This window comes from Macadamia integrifolia, unplaced genomic scaffold (genome assembly GCF_013358625.1).
Source record: "Macadamia integrifolia cultivar HAES 741 unplaced genomic scaffold, SCU_Mint_v3 scaffold2029, whole genome shotgun sequence".
Taxonomy (NCBI): Eukaryota; Viridiplantae; Streptophyta; class Magnoliopsida; order Proteales; family Proteaceae; genus Macadamia; species Macadamia integrifolia.
In genome coordinates this window covers 84896-100861 of record NW_024868470.1, presented here as the reverse complement: position 1 = coordinate 100861, position 15966 = coordinate 84896, and the positions used below count along the sequence as shown (strand labels likewise).

Here is a 15966-nt window from a genome sequence, read left to right as displayed (position 1 = left end):
TACCATATCTGAAAGGAAGCTTCACTGAAGCTTCACTAACGTTTACATTGCCCTTTCCCATCTTTTCATGACCCAAAGTTCTAGTAATTTACTGTTCTACTATTACTTGTTAAAAGCTTCTTCTTATTTACTGAATTGCCATTCTCTTTGATATTTGGTTAAAAATTGTGCTATTTATTAATTAAGTGAGCCCTAAACAATCCGATTTCAATGCTTGGAATCCAGATTCGCATCACATGCCATGAGACATAAACACAAATACATATCATGTTACTCTCCAATAATTTGATTACATGATGATTACACATAATCTAACTTCTTTCTCTGACAATAGATTTTTACAAGTCAACTACTATAAATAAGAATGTGAAACAAAAAAGAAAATATAGAAGTGAGGAGAAGGGGAGGGGGAGAAAATAAAAATACATGGAAGCACTTAATAAGATGATAGTGAAAACAAATCTCAAGGATGATTAAGCAGTAAGAGTCATTTTAGACCCCAGATGTACTACATGCTTTCAGCAATTTGATGATATTGTTCTGCGGCGCACTAAGGGAAGGTGAAATCACGAAATTAGATGGGGCTGGAGATTGACTTGTTCCACCAGCTTCAGCTTCAGATTCAGATTTAAGGTTGGCCCCTTCTGTCATAACTGGCAAGTCAGCCCTTCTTTGTAAATTTGCTGGCATCCGTTCCTTCCATATTGTCGCATCCTAAAATCAAGGCACTAAAGATCAAAAGCTCAAGAAGAACCCTTTGCTTGCCTGTGGAAAAAGTTTCCTACCAATGTTTTACTCATATTTGCAAGCATTTAAACCAGAGATATCAGCATAAAGAATCCATTAAGATCTTAACCCAAATCATTGTCTAGAGGTTCAATAAATCTTGATAAAAGGTCCATCAGGAAATCTGGATTACATCACAGTTAGAATTTAGCAAGGTGCCTCAAAAATGAATTCAGAAAAGTCCTTTCTTCATTCCACAACCCTAGTAGTTCAAGTTTGTAATTTATGACAAAAGGTTCACACAGAGTAGGATAAGCACACAAACAAGAAATTTTTGGTCTTCAAGTAGTAGGTAAGAGGGAGGGGGGAAAATTTTTAAAATAATAAAAAACAAAATATCAAAACATGTGAATTCATTCTTCCTTAGTTTTACAATAAAATTGGTGAAATTCCTAGTGTCAATAAAGGGAATTTAAGAAACATCAAACATGTAGATTAAGTCTATAAAAGAAAATGTAAGACCAAGGAACCATGACATCAAGCATTCAATGTCCAGAACCATACTTATATTTTAAGACATTCTTACAATCTTGGTGAAATAATGAAAAGGAATTTATACTCATAAAAAAAAAAAAGTTTTATGATATTATTTTTAAGTAAAACAATCCAGACTTACATTCATAATGGAAGGCTCTGGCAAGGGGCATTTTACTGACCGATCATTGTCCAGAGGCTCAATTGGGTATTAAACAGGCTTAAACTCTGCAACCACTTCAATTCCATGGGAGGGAGCAGGTGCAGCAGCAATAGTACTAGGATGAGAACCCTCAGAGCCCTTGGAAATCGGTGGCAACACTTGCCTTCCATCCTGCACCATATGTTCCCTCAATTTAATAAAATTAATCCTTACCTATTTGATTCCTAAGGAAGGCTTGTAGAAGAAAGGCCTCAATAGATGTACACGAGGAAGAAAATAAATGAAAAAGACATATGAACACAAGTGAAAACAACCACAACGAAATTTTTTTAAGGAAGATGAAAGTTGCATGCTTAAACAGTATTTCCAAAGGATTAAGAACAAGAGTCATTTATGATAACCAAAGAAATTTATACAAAAAGCATACTAGTATTAAGAATGCAGTAACTCCCCTGAATCAAATTTAACATGACTGGCCAGACAATGAAGCAACTAGTTCAGATAATGAAGGGCCAATAAACTAAAAACAGACACAGATTGAATCAATTAAAGATGAAATCTACCCCCTCCTTTTCAATCTTTCTGGACAATCTCTTTCAAATTTCTAGAGTGAAGGATGAACTTATGTACAAGAACAGGGCAACATTTGATGAAATGAACCAATTAGACAACACAGTAATAGTGAAAAACAATTGAAAAATCAAGTAAAACTGTAAAACCAATCTACCAAACACATTCAAATGGAAACTATAAGTTCTCACTCTCCAAAAACAAATGAATAGTTAGGAAAATCCAAATCAAATTAAGCAAATATAAGTCAAATCCATTTAATAAGAAGGTTCGAAAGTTGAGTTTAGATGAACAAACCAAAGAAAATCTAAGAATAAGCGATCTTGTCAGAATTAAGGCAGAAAAAAACTACATCCAAATCCATGCAAGAGAAACTCTAAAGTTCAAGATGTATGGAGTACAACTCAAGAAATCTCAGCAAATTAGAGTGAAAAAAAAAAACAGAATGGAAAGAAACTAAGACTAGAGAAACAGAAAAATTTAACACAGGATCAAACGAGATGGGAAAAAAAAAAATAAGAGAGATCAAACAAGAATGAAGTTGAGGACTTTTCATTTATAGTAATGAACCCACAATAAAATAAAGAACTAATTAGCAATTTAAACAAAGAACACCCAATACCCAGACACCGAAACCCAATTCAGAAGTTTGATCAAGCAAAAAATAATAAGAACATCAATAAGTAAGATGCTTACAAATGCACTTTGAGTCCGTCTAAGCCCAGTTCTCCTAGAGAATCGTGGGAAGATACCCACCATGCTTACAGGTGCATATTTGCCTTTCTTTTTTCTCTTACTATAAATAACTCTCTCTCTCTCTCTCTCTCTCTCTCACAGATTTTTCTTTTTCGTGTTTTAACTTCTGGGTTATGATGGAATGGGAAGACAAGCATAAGTCTTGCTTGGTGTGGCGGGCTTTGTTTGGAGATATTCTCTCTTGATCAGAGGAGAGACTAGAGACTAGAGACTAGGGACTAGAGAGTGAGAAGACTTACCCTGAAACATTATTGGGGACATAGAAAAATCTGCCAGAGAGATGAAAGGGACAGTTGGCAATGGCATACGAGAGATCCATAGTAGTTTCAAAACGCATTAATTATTCATGTAAAGCAAAGCGAAGCGAAGAATGACGTGAGAGGTACACATCACAGAGGACTGTTAAGACAGAAAAATCAAAAAAATTCCACTGTTGCTGGCTTCTGCCGCTGAGCAACCAACAAGACCTCCTTCTCATTTACTATTTTGTCTTATCAACTGACTTTATGAAACATTACTTTTTTTTTTTATTAAAAAAATAATAATTTACTTTATTCAGGCCAAGAGGTAGATAGTGAGATATCAAATGCTGGCAGAGTTAGACCCGGGAGGATTGATGTTTTATATGTAAGAATTCAAGTTGAGAAAAAATTATAGTTTTTCATATTTATTAGTGTCCATTTTTGCAATAAAATTGATTTTTAATTAAAATTAAGATTTTATAAGTGGTGAGAAAAGGTATACATAGTTTAGGTCTGGTCTCGAGTATGACTACGAATAGAGTTGTTTGGAGGACAAAGATTCATAGAGCCGAAATCATTCAAATGGGATTTTCATGAGTTATTGTTTTGTTATGTCCTTTTCTTTTATTAGAGGAAATATCATTCCCCTCCTCTAAACTATGGCGAAATATCAACTTGACCTTACATTTTTCTGAAAATATCACTTACCTTCCCTCAAAAAAAAAATATTCTATCTAACGACCTCAACCATTAGAAATCGATGTTAAGTCACTTAATTTTTTATCATATTGCCCAAATACCCCCTAATTGTGAAATGCCCAAGGACCCTTAATGAAAAGCCCATTAGAGAATTTGGAATACCAGGATCTGTTCTTAGAAACTTGAGAGAAGATATCGCGTTCGTGACGGAATTGACAAGGGAATCTTCGATGTCAGTGGTGGTTTTGGCTTCGAGCTCAAAAGGCTCCAATGGGTACTTGCAGATCCAGAAATCCCTGCATCTATTCAAAGCGTAGTCTTCGTTCTCATCATCTAAGATGATGGGTTTCCCCAACAACTTCGAGAACCTCGTCTCACAGTATTGCCGGCATGGTTTTAAGTATCTCCGATACCGATACGATACCCTCCGATACGTATCTTAAATTTAGTCGGCCGATACGATACACACCGATACGATACATTGAATTTTTTAAATCATTTCGTATCGATATATATCCTACAATACATACCGATACACCACTAATACACATCGATACGATACGACATGCCTCGATACGACTCTATGAAAAATATAAAATTGAGGTAAAATGTACGTTTCGGTATGTATTGGTACGTATCGGTGAGTATCGGTATGTATCGATCGGTACGTATCAGTATATATCAGCACGTATCGGTGAGTATCGATATATATATATCGGTACGTATCGGTGAGTATCGATACGTATCGGTGCTACGGTCATATAATGGCCAATATGGGTAATTTTTCAGAAAAAAACGATTTTTTGAAGGGTTTTTGTTCCAAAGTTGTTGTCAGCCATATTTTTCCCTAACTAAAGTGGAAATCAAGGTTGGGAACAAGGATTTTACATTTATGGGACAACTACAGACCTTGAATTCTTAGTACGATACCCTCAATTTAGTGTTTATGCATAATACATGTTATCAATAGCTTTTTTTAACAAATTCTTTATGCAAAAGTGTTTAAAAAAATGTTTCTTATCCATTTATGTGTGTATCTTTAGCGTATCTTAGTGTATCTCCGATACGATACGATACCCTCCGATACGTATCTTAATTTTGGCCGACCGATACGGTGACCGATACCGATACTTTAATCCTTGATTGCTGGTATTTTGCATGAAAGGGGAATCGTCCAGCTTTCAGTTTCCAAGTGAGGGGTTTTGATTGACTAAGGGGGAAGGGAAAGGGGGGTTTTAGTTCATTAAGGGTATTATGGGGTTTTAACTTGTAAGGGGTAGTTTCGCCATTTAAAAAAAAAAAAACTAAGTTGACTTAATAGCCATTTCAAATGGTTGGGAACGTTAGATAAAATCTTTGTGGTTAGGGTGAGGTGACTGATATAAATGAAAAAGCGTAAAGGGAACTTGATATTTTCCCATAGTTCAGGAGAGGGGAGTGATAATTCTTCAAGTTTCTAACTTACAAATGATTGCCATTTTATGCTACTGAGGGACCACAACTTCAACATCTATTCGACTTACATCTAAGTCTTGTGGTTCTCATCTTCTTCCCCTCCCCTCCCACCCCACCCCACCCCACCATAGGATGGGGTAGGTATCCATTAAAAAATTAAACAGAGTGAAAGCCATCCCATAAGACAAAACACATGTTTTTATGCACTTTTTTGCTAAAGATCAGCAAAAGTATACCATTAGAATCAGATAATGGGAATTTACAAATCATAAAAACCTCTTTGAATTACAATTCCACCTTCGACATGGCCATCAATAACAACGTAAGCCAAAGCAAACAATGAAAAACAAAAATTAAATGAAACGATATCTAAGTCTTTGATGATGATCCCAATTTATCTCATAAAGAAAAGAGGACGGGCCATATCCCAATAAGTGGAGCTCTGAGTTGCAACTGTATGCTTAGCCAATTTATCGGCCACTGGATTTATTTCATAGTAATAATGGGAGATATACCATGAAATATTATTTAGGAATTACTTAACGGACCACCATTTTTGTTGATAGCACCAAGGAATGTTTTGTGTCAAAAGATGATTAGACATTTTCGACAATTAGATAAAAATGACATGATCTTAATTTGTCGTATGTCAAATTTCAAAGTGAAATTCATTCAAATAACATCCCTTGTGGTGGCATGCACCTTCTTGAAATTTGATATATAAATTTCACCTCTGTTGACATAAAAATTGAGACTCTGCATTGTAAATGAAATGAAGTACCAAAACAGTTAGTTCATGCAGGTCACATTACATTTGGCTATCTTAAGAGCATATAAATCCCACTCTATAAAATGTATGTTATGTACAATTGAAACAGGTTCTCATATTGTATGATTTAGCAACTACATTATACAAAGTACATGCTTCAAAAATTATTCAATTAGGCTTCCAATTTCAGTAAATTTAGGAGGCTTTTAATCATGTAATTTCCTTGATTTTCTCTTTTATTTTCCCCCTTCTGCAGCCAATAGATGACATGAATGAAACTTAACCTGATTTTCCTTTAAGAAACTAATTCATATTGTTTTTCCATTTTAAAAATAATTACTTATTAGTCTTTCCATTTTAAAAGCAATTAATTAGAGCTCACAAATAAAATAAATTACCATGCCTTAATCACCATTTTAATGATTTCACACATCAACATTGCATTTTTTTCATTTTTCATGGACTCTCTCTCTCTCTCTCTCTCTCTCTCTCTCTCTCTCTCTCTCTCTCTCTCTCTCTCTCTCTCTCTCTCTCTCTCTCTCAAGTGGTGGTGATGAAATTAGGGTTGTGTGAAAATCGTTGGTGCTATTGGAGGTGATTGCAGTAGTGGAAACGCTTCACTACATGGGTGCGAAGAACTAACTATGAATGGGCTAAGATTGCAGGGGGTTTTATGTGGGTGGGGCTTAAAGTAACCTTTGAAATTTGATACCTCTCTTTATGTTGATTAAATGTTTTTGAATATCCAACCCTATTGGTAAACGATCTATCTGCTTCCATCTCAATACAGTATAAGCATGGATGGACTGTCAAGAGATGGTCAATCTATTAATATAGGAACAACTAAGGCGTGGCCATGGGAGAATTATACTTTACTTTGGGGTATTTCAGAACTTATCAAATCCTTTGAAAATGTTTGTATTACTATTAAAAAAAAAAAAAAAAAAAAGGGTAGACAATTGGTATCTTTTGGCCATTGGTGGGCTAAGTTGGCAAGAGTTCATCAACTCTTTGCCACTGTTTGGGATAATGTTAAAAAAAAAAAAATTATTTTGTTAATAATATTTTACTTATCATTAAAAGATATATCATAGCATCCTCACATCACCTTAAAAAAAATATCTCACCCAACTCAAGAAAGGGTGGCATAGGCACATGGCAAACATTGGTGAATCATGTAATAGAAGATCTCGAATCAATTTTACGTTTTAAAATTTTTACTTCAAACGAAGCTTCTAAAGAGCTCAAAATTCTATTAATATCCGAATTAATGAAAAAGAACAATTCATATTGTGGTTATATGCCTTTAAATTTTAATTTCATTTTTCTTTTTTATTTTCCAAACACCCACACCTTGAGGTTTATTGCAACCAATTATAGTGTTCTCAAATCATATACTTGTAAGATTTCATAGAGGATCTTCTCAATGGATGAACATGAATCTCCAAGTTGACTATCTCCAGGACTTATTTGGACAACGTTAAGAATGCACCAATGTCCAATTGAATCACTGTGTTTGTCCAACATGTACTGCTAGGCTACTGCCACCAAAGGAGTCAGTCTTGTATATAGTTTCCCAACCCACCAAAATGCTAGGAATTAACAACAAAATAGAATAACAATAGAAAAACAAAAACGAAATATGCTATCAAAAACGAAAAAGAGATCACACACAATAAAACACAATGATTTTAAGTGGTTCATCAAAGATGGGCTATGTTCACTACCAAACAATAAACCAAAGCTTCCACACAAATCCTCACACAAACCTCCTTACAATATCACTCCTTGTATATAGTGTTAAGACGCATTACATTATAAAGAAACCCTAATCCCTAAAAGTACAAAATTACCTCTGTTATAGCAAACAACAACTCATACGAAAATAAACAAATACAGATCTGCACAATACAGAGATTTAACGAGGTTCACAAGCCAATGTGGTGTGCTACTTCCTCAGGCGAAAAAGAAGATGTTTCACAATGTAAAAGAGAGATTACACCTAAATAGCGGCGAGAAAACTCGCTCTGAAACTCCAACTCGAAAAAACCCCAAATTTTAATGACTTGCTCAATAAGACGATAGTACATTATATACTCTTACAAGTCACCGATCGATCCAGTGGGTCATGGTTAATCAAGTCAAACTGTACCATGGAGGCCCCATACGAGATCAATGCTAGGCCCAACCCCTCTGCTTCCATCACAAATCTCAGAAAACTTCTCATTCAGGTCGCCACCAAAATATGTCAGAGCAGGTCATTCTTCAAAATGGGTCAAGAATTCGAGACAAACTTAACAATCCCCAATAAAATCATCTCCGAAATTACAAGACCTCTAGTATTGGGAAAAAAAGAACAGTGCTTCCTAAATTAGATTGAGATCAGACTTCAATAATACTAAGATCAAATAATCTCAACTGTAAGCAACTAAGTATTTTACATGTTTTAATCCTACACACTATTCTAATGAAAGAATTACAAACCTCACAAGCGCCTCTTTACGAGATCACTACCAATATATGGTGTAAAGACACATTATAGTATAAAAAATCCCTAATTCCAAAAAGTACAAAACTACCCCCAATAAAAATGCCTCCAAAATAATGGACCACTAGTATGGGGGAAAAATGAACAATACTTCTTGAATTAGACTAAGATCAGACTTCACTAATAACATTAGATTAGATAATCTCAGTTGCAAGCAACTAAGTATTTTTTTTGTTTTGGTCCTGCTCACAAATTTTGAAATTGTGTACTTGGAGGTGTTTTACAGAACTTTCCTCCACAACTTGACCTGGAAGCCTATGGCACCCTATACTTTTCAGTCATGGGGACAACAGTTTTTTTTTTTTTAGGAAGAAGAAGAAATTAAATATTAAATAAAACTGTTTGGACATCGATGTTACTATTAAAGAGGACGATATTTTATTTCCTGTTCATAGATACATAAGCCAAATGAGCTAAGAAAATGACCACTTTGTTGGTAGGCTTGGGCAGAAATCTAGTTAATGGTACGAGGTCATAAACATCCAAAAAAAATAGGAGCGATGCTCCAAGGCCACGAAGTGTTACTTTTATCGAAAAGAAGATGCCTTAACTCTTCTGAATTGTTCCAAACTTTTGCAATGCTCCATCCTTTCGCCTTCGCAAGTTGTAGTCCATATAGAAAGCTCTTGGCGTTTGCTTCAATAGAATTTCTTGTCATCAAATAGTTTGCAGACAATGACACACATTTTCCTTTAAAAATTATATAAAAACCCATTCAGAAGTATTTCGATGAGTATTTGATATGCTAGCACAAATCTTTATTGGTATTTCGAGATTTGGACAACAGATTCTAGATCCCATTGGATCATGATTTTAAGTATCAATACGTATCGTATCGACCAATATGTATCGGTATCGTTAACCATCGGTACGATACATACTGATGTGCTACATGGAACTTTTACTTTTTGTATATCTTCTCATATTGGCGTATCGTAAGTATCATATCGTATCGGTACATATGATACTATACGTACAATATCTGCGATATGTATGTTTGGTTTTGTTTTAAAATTCCAATGATGTATCATACGTATCGTTAAGTATCAGTACGTATCGTATAGTATGGCACGATACGCACCTTTTAAAGGGCTAAGGGCCTTAAAAATAGGTTCTTTCCATCTCCTTCAAACATAACCTCTTTTCTCCATTTCTTCTTCTTCTTCCCACTTGATTCAATCCTTAGCTCCAACATTTGAAGGAAACAACAAGTGAACAACGTTTGAAGCAAATCTCCAGGTGGATTTATACTTACAAGTGGAGGAAAGCCCTTGTTTTTTAAGAAGGTTCAAGTTGAATAGTAAGTTCTTCTTACAAAACCATTTTTTTTTTCAACTATAGGCTATATTTACCAATTCATTTTACAAATCTAAGGTCCCTCACTATTAGAATCACAATTTGTGCATGATAACTATAAGAAAACACTAGATTTTGAAGGATTTACATACTTTCAAAAAAAATTGAGGGTTTGGGAAAAATGAACATATTTCAAGATTTTCTAAATTAGGAAAAATAAAAAAAAAATTAAAAAAGTATTTTTTTCTTTAAATGGATTTTCTATTATTTATTTAATCAATAAATATGCATATTAAGTTTCATTATATATCTTTGTAGGAAGATGGTGCCTAAAGGACGGACTAGGATATTGGATGAGATTCAGCCAAGAATTTACAAGGTAGTAAGTTGTGGACAAAATGCAACTACTGTGATGCCATCCACCTAGGAGGTCGAATTACCAGACATAAATAACATTTGGCATGAGGATTTTCTAATATTGCCAAGTTTACAAAGTGCCCAGATGATATAAGCCAAGCAATGAAGAAGCACTTAAGAGGGATTAGAGATAAAGCGAAACAAGCTGTAGAAGATGAGGATAGATTGATTGAGAATCTAAGGGATCATGAGGATTATGAAAGATCCGATATGGAGGCAGAGGATGAAGATCAACAATTTGCACAAGCGATGCATATGTCAAGGGAGGAAGCAAGAGAAAAAGAATGAACAACAAAACATTTGAGAAGAAGTCAATCTGTAAGACCAGCATGTGGTGGCTCGATGATTCATGAGCAAGGTGTTGGCTCTGTAGGTCGTTCAAGTGTAGATAAGGGTAAGGGCTTGGATCCAACATTTGGCAGTGTGAAGGTTATGTTTGACAAATTTTCAAGAAGTGGTAAGGGCAAGGGGAAAAAGAGCCCAGATATTAGGGATATGAGAACTGCACCATATAAAGAGCATGATAAAGAGCAACAAAGGATTGAAGAGAATTTTCAACCAAAGGCATTAAGTAAAAAAATTGGGAAAGAAATCTCTAGGTGGTTCCACAATTCTATGATTCTATCGCACAAAGCTAAAAATCCATACTTAAAGGCTATGGTCAAGGAGATTCAAGCATGTGGGGAAAATGTGAAGCCACCCACACCTCATGAAATTGCTAGGTCATACTTAAATGCTATTGTGAAAGAGGTGGATGAATATATTAAAGAGTTTAAATACAAGTGGCCTAAATACGGAGTGATCATCATGTGTGATGGGTGGAGTGGACGGACGAGGATGTCCATCATCAATTTACTCGTATATTATAATGGAAAAATAATCTTCCATGAGTCTTTCAACATATCCTCAGATATTAAGGATACAATGTATTTGTTTAGATTAATGGATGAAGTTGTGCAGGACATAGAGTTAGATAATGTTATCCATTTTGTGACTGATAATGCCGCAAATTTCAAAAAGGCCGGTGTCTTACTTATGGTGAAGTATCCTACCATATATTGGGCACCTTGTGCAACCCATTGTATTGATTTGATATTCAAGGACACTAGTGATACGAACAAAGTGCACAAAGTGGTTTCTAATGCCAAATGATCACCAATTTCATCTACAATTACAAGTGGGTGTTGGCATTGATAAGAAAGTACACAAAATGTGACTTGGTGAGGCCCACAGCAACACGATTTGCAATAAATTATATTGCACTTGATAGTCTTAAAAATTGGGAGGAATGACTGGTTAAGTCATTCACCTCTACTGAGTGGTTCACTAGTAGATATGCAAGTATTGAAATTGAAAAAAATTGTTCAAGACCTAATCACCTCAACAAAATTTTGGGAAAGGTGTCCCGACCATAGTTAGCAAATTCGGATTCGGGAATTATTCGGACGGAGAATTATTCGGAATAATTCGGACGATTAATTTAAGGATTCGGTCAAAAAAGCGGTCAAAAAATCTTATTGGGGTTTTTAAAAAAAAAAAATTTGTTTTTTTATTTTTTTATTTTTTATTTTTGGTTTTTTTTTTTAAATAATGTTTAAATGGACCGAATAATTCGGTTTAATTCGGATTCGGTCCGAATTATTCGCGATTTATATTCATTTTGGAAAAAGTCACGAATTTTAAAGAATTTTATTTTTAATTCGGATTCGGTCCGAATTTTTGATAAAATTCAAAAAAATTCGGTTCGGCCGAATAATTCGTGAATTATTCGGCCGAATTGCTAACTATGGTCCCGACTTACTAAGATTATGCTATCACTCTTTGTGGTACTTAGAGTAGTTGATGGGGATATGGTACAGACTATGGAAAATGGGAAATTTATAGCGTCATCCCCTTGAGAATGCCAATATTATAAAAACACCCCCTCTGTTTCACCAATTTAGACTTAGACCCTCTACAGTCAGTCACTGTTAAGTGATGCTATGAAATGACATTTTAGCCTTTATAAGTGAAACACTGATATGTAACCCATTTTCATTATCCCAAAAATACCCCTCTTTACCATTTTACCATTTTCATTATCCCAAAAATACTCCTACCTCTACTCAACTTCATTCTCCTTTACAAGCTTTTGGCCCTTCTCTAACTCAACCTTCAGCCTTCCTATATCGTAACTCTATTGATCAGTCAATTGAGCATTCAAACAATCTATTTCGTTGATGCGAGGAGTTATGCTTTCTGTAGTGGCTTGAAGTCGCTCTATATAGACTTTGAAATAATGGGTTTCATGCTTTTCATCTAAAATCACTCTCTGCAACTCTTGAGCTACCAGACCCAGAAAAATTTCTTCAAGGAACTACAAAGGCATTGTTTTTCCTACTCTCTAACCCTTCTAATACCAAAACCGAATACCCATAACCCAGAATTGAGAATTGCAGGAAAATTTCAAATACAATAGATTTCACTGATTATTTCAAAGAGCCATAACAAAAAACTAGAATAAAAGATCCCACAAGAAAACTCTCGATTTTGGATGGCAAACAAAAACAAAGCACAAAAATTTTCATTGAGTTTCTTTGTTTGAGGACTCAACAGAAGAGCTACAATCAATCAGCATAGTGAAAAAAAACAATGAGAATTGTATCATACCATTACAATCAATAGAAAATTTTGGATGGCTTTTTTTTTTCTTTTCTAAATTCTAACCTGATAAGAATTTAGAGTTCTAAATTCCAATCAATCTATCCTAAAATAAGCGATAACTAAAAGAGAAGAAAAACCCAACCTTTTTTTTTCTTGTTATCCGCCCTGTGAACAATTGAAGAAATCGATTCGATCTACAGAAACGAAGATGAACACAAAAACCCTATCCACAAGAATTAATGCAACAAGGAATCGAACATAAAAGGTATCGATCGATATTGATCCCGAAGAAAAGGAGGTCGGGCTCCAACCCTCTCCCAGGCTAGGACTACCTGTTGCTGCTACTCTTCACAAAGAGTGATTGTTGGTGCTCTGAATGTGAAGCTATCAATTTGGAAATGGAGACTTATTATATGGGTATTTTAGGTACTTCACATTTAGCAAGGGCATTTTGGTATTTTAAAATAAATATATATAGTAGCTAACATTATCATAAAAGGTATATTTCATAGCAGCAACTGACAGCAAGGGGTCTGAGCCTAAATTGGTGAAACAAAGGGGGTGTTCTTATAATAGTGGCATTCTCTAGTGGGTGGCGCTGTAAATTACCCATGGGAAATATAGTGCATTGTATGAAAATTGTCAAGCAGAAGATACAAGATGAAAACCCAAAGTCATGCAAAGCATTTTTTTTAAGATTATAAATCACCAATGGGAAAAAATGTTGGCTCAAAACCTCATCGGGTAGGTAATTTCTCAATTAAATTTATAAGTGATTTTATTAGTAATTTAATATGCTCAATCGTTAACAATAAATAATATGTAACCATGTGCAGCCTATTATTTGAATCCGGATCTTCACAACACAAACAATTTAAGGTTTAGAAATGTTTTGATGTAATCTTTGAATGATGTTATAAATAATTTAGCTCCTAATATTGATGCCCAAAGATGCGGTTGAAGAGGTTAGTAATCTACTAATCTCACATATTGATTAATGTTTTGATGTAATCTTTGAATGATGTTATAAACAATTTAGCTCCTAATATTGATGCCCAAAGATGTAGTTGAAGAGGTTAGTAATCTATTAATCTCACATATTGATTAATATTTAATACATTAAGTAGAATATTAATATTTTAATATCTTTATAGTTGAAGTACTTTCGGGAGGCCACTCATGGGTTTGCTAATCATTTAGCTATCCGTGCTAAAGGAACACAATGCACTAGTAATTTAGATTTAATGAGCTATCCTTGTATTCCAAATTTATTTCAAACTCTTAATGTTGTAATTATCCTTATACAGCTAATTGGTGGCTTAACCATGGGTGGAGCACTCCAAACTTGAGGTCAATCTTAATGAAAATATTATCATGCATGGCATTCTCAAGTGGCTACGAATATAACTGGAGTATGTTCGGATTGATACACACCAAACCTTGAAATCGTTTGAGTTATGAGAAGTTAGAGAATCTAGTGTATGTGCACTACAACATGAAATTGAGATAAAATACTTAAAATTGGAGAAATCAAGGGATGACATTGATGTCAACGCAATTGACATCACCCACATACTCGATGATGAAGATCCAGTTAGGGGATGGATTGAGGACACTGAAAATGTTTTGGTGATAGACATATTATCTAAAGATTGACGAGAAGCCACACCTGATTCGTTTATAGAGAACATCATTAAAGAGATAAATGAAGATTTTCCACTTGATGATGAAACAGAAGCACCACTAGATATATAAGAGGAGAATGAAAGCTCCGATGATAGCGATATCAGGAGGATAAGATCAGGTGCTACATATAGTGTAACTCAACCAGAAAGTGATGATGATCAAACCAAGGATGGTGCCAATGATGGTGGTGGTGGTGGTGGTGGTGATGGTGCTAGGTGGTGGCAATGGTGGTAGTGGTGGTGGGGGTGGCCAAACATATGTACGGATACATTTCACAGAAGAGGGTGAGTTTACATATGCAACCCAAGATACTTGTGATACCCTACTTTTTAAACCTGGTCTAATTACACGGTTGACCCAGTTTAACCATGCAGGACCCAAAACAGAGGGGGTTAAGGCGGGTTCCTTATGGACCATGATGGCAAGGGTGACTTTAAACATAGGTTGGCCAGACAAGTCCGAGTCAATGCTAGAGGAGACGGGTGTACCAAAGTCATGCACATGCACGTATCATAAAGCCATGTACGGGTAATGTTGGTAGGTAGCTATATCCTAAAGTGCATACGTAGAATATACCTTGTGCCGAGAGTGAGATACACGCCGAGAGTCGAATTCCATCAAAATCCCACTTGTTGGCAAATTTTTGGCTCTCAGGTGGGCGGTCACAGGCGGGCGCATCCGCCCCCCTGAGTGACCCACCCATTTGGTTACTAGTTGTTTTAAAAAGTATAAATAGCATTATTGTGTTTTTCATTTTCTCATTTATTACATTAAGGAGTTTGGTGAGAAGAGTAAAGAGGAGAGAGAAAAAGGAGGAAGAAAAGAGAACGAAGAAGAAGAAAGGGGAAGGAAGAGGAAGAAGAAATGGATTTAAGTGGCGTCAAGGTTTGATCTTCCCATTCCGACGCCGAAAGAGTGATCCCCAACACGAGATCTACGATTGGAGGTGAGCAAAGGCTATGTTTCTTAAACTTTCACCAAACCCAAGTAAAACCCTTGATTTGGGTAGAGTTCCTTGAGGTCTTGTAAATCTCCCTTGAGATGATGAATCTAAGGTTTAACAGATGGTCTATATGTTGATTTTGAAGGATTTAAAGAAGTTTTTACAAGATTGGAGAAGCATTGGTGATTTCTTGAGCTAAAAAGTGATTTTTTGGGTTTTGATAGAGTTCTTGAGCAAAGAAGGTAAGATGGCTTCTCAATCTTTAAATCTAACTTAGATCTAGGTTAGAATCATCATATAAGACCTTGAATGTGTGAAAAATGTGATTGAAAAAGTCTCATTTGATTTCCCAAAGGTTGGAGAAAGTTTCTAGGAAGAGGGTAATTTTTTGCCCTCTCAGGTGGGCTGGGACCGGTGGGCCGCATAGCCCGCCTGAGAAGGCAGGCCCTCGATCCCCACCGGTAGGCCGACGGCCCGCCTAAGAGGATCGACGGGCCGATCGGTGGGTCGATCGGTAGG

At 35.5% G+C, this 15966-nt stretch overlaps 1 long non-coding RNA gene across 1 annotated transcript; it reads right to left on the bottom strand.

Annotated features, from left to right (window-relative positions):
• Nucleotides 1-248: 248 nt before the first annotated feature.
• Nucleotides 249-2895, bottom strand: LOC122065471. Its single transcript, XR_006136020.1, has 3 exons — nucleotides 2690-2895; nucleotides 1403-1594; nucleotides 249-714 (listed from the first exon to the last, which is right to left on the bottom strand). It is a non-coding gene; the product is annotated as an uncharacterized LOC122065471 (long non-coding RNA).
• Between the last annotated feature and the right edge of the window lie 13071 nt (nucleotides 2896-15966).